Genomic DNA, 1554 nt, shown 5'->3' on the forward strand with positions numbered 1-1554 from the left:
GGTTTTTTTTTTTTTAACGAGTAATGGCGGCGATCTGCGATTTTTTTTGCGGGACTGCGACATTGCGGCAGACAGATCGGACCCTTGACTGACATTTTTGACACTTTTGGGGGTACCAGTGACATTACTACAGTAATCAGTGCTATATATATGCACTGTTACTGAAAAAATGACACTGGCAGGGAAGGGGTTAATTTTATTGGAGAGGGAGGGGTTAATGAATGCCTGGTGCTTACTGACATGTGTGGGGGGAGGTGACTGAGTGACACAGGGACAAATCGCATGTTCAGCTATGCTGAACCCTGCAATCTGTCACTGTTTGTCACTTAGGAGCGGGCGGATCTCCAAACTCGATTCCCCGACGATCGGGGAAGAGCAGCGGCGATCGCCGCCGCTCCTCCCCTGGCCCGACTCCCGCTGTGACTGAAAACAGTGGAGCGCCACCTACAGGGGAAGGAGTCCAGTGACGTAGGTCCACGTCGCTGGACGGGATCGTGCCACTTTGCCGCAGTACAGTCCCAGTGACTGGTCGGCAAGTGGCTAAAGGAAGTTGAAAAATAACAGACGTACTGGCCAGACCATCAGGAAAACTGTTATATGGGGGACGCAATAAAACAAAGACTGCATTAGTAATACCAAAGACAGACTGCATCATATGTGGTATTTTGTATTTTTGCCACACTCTAAATTAAAAATGGAGAGAACCATAGAGGCTGGCATTGTGATCTTCTTTAGAGAATACTAGTTGCCTGGCTGTCATGTTGAGCCTGCGCCATCACATCAAACAAGTAGGCAAATTCGAAGTTTTGCCTACATACTGCCTTTTCTGGTTTAACTTATTAGTCTGGGTCCAGGACTCAAAGAAACGAGCAGCTTGACAGCTGAGCAACTAACATTTTCAGAATATCAGCATTTTATATTCTTTAAATATGTAAAGGTTTCCTTGTAGGCGGGAAAATCGAATAGGCTGCATACCCACACAGGTAAATAATTTCAATCAATTTATTAAGACATAAAATTACTGGATGGGTACAGGCAGGGGAAAAGGCGCAGGGTTGACGCGTTTCACACAATTTACGTGCTTTGTCACAACCAAACATGCAAGCACAATACACTCTAATATATGCAATAGACCACGTGATGATCCAGGTGTATTCAGTTAAGGGATTGCAGAAATCATTCTGAACCCCGTCCACATGGGGCCAAATATGAGCCTATTGCCAGCAACAGTACCATCCGAATCGTTGCAAAAATTTTGCCTGCACTACTTTTGGCGACATCAGGGGCGATTTCAATAGACATCTGTACATGAACCTGCACAGATGTCTCTCAAATCGCCCCTGAAGTCAGACTAAAATGCCATTTTGAAATTGTGCGTGTTCATCTGATCTCTCACAATTTCAAACCCGTATTTAGTGCCAGTTCACACTCTAGCGATGTTAGACATTGTATGCGATTCGCAGCGCACTGCTCTGCAAATCACATGCGATGTCTGTGCGATGCAAATTCAGCCATACAGATTGTATGGCTGAATTCCCATCACATTCAGACCAA

The sequence above is a fragment of the Pelophylax lessonae genome (genome assembly GCF_965119305.1).
Source record: "Pelophylax lessonae genome assembly, chromosome: 2".
Taxonomy (NCBI): Eukaryota; Metazoa; Chordata; class Amphibia; order Anura; family Ranidae; genus Pelophylax; species Pelophylax lessonae.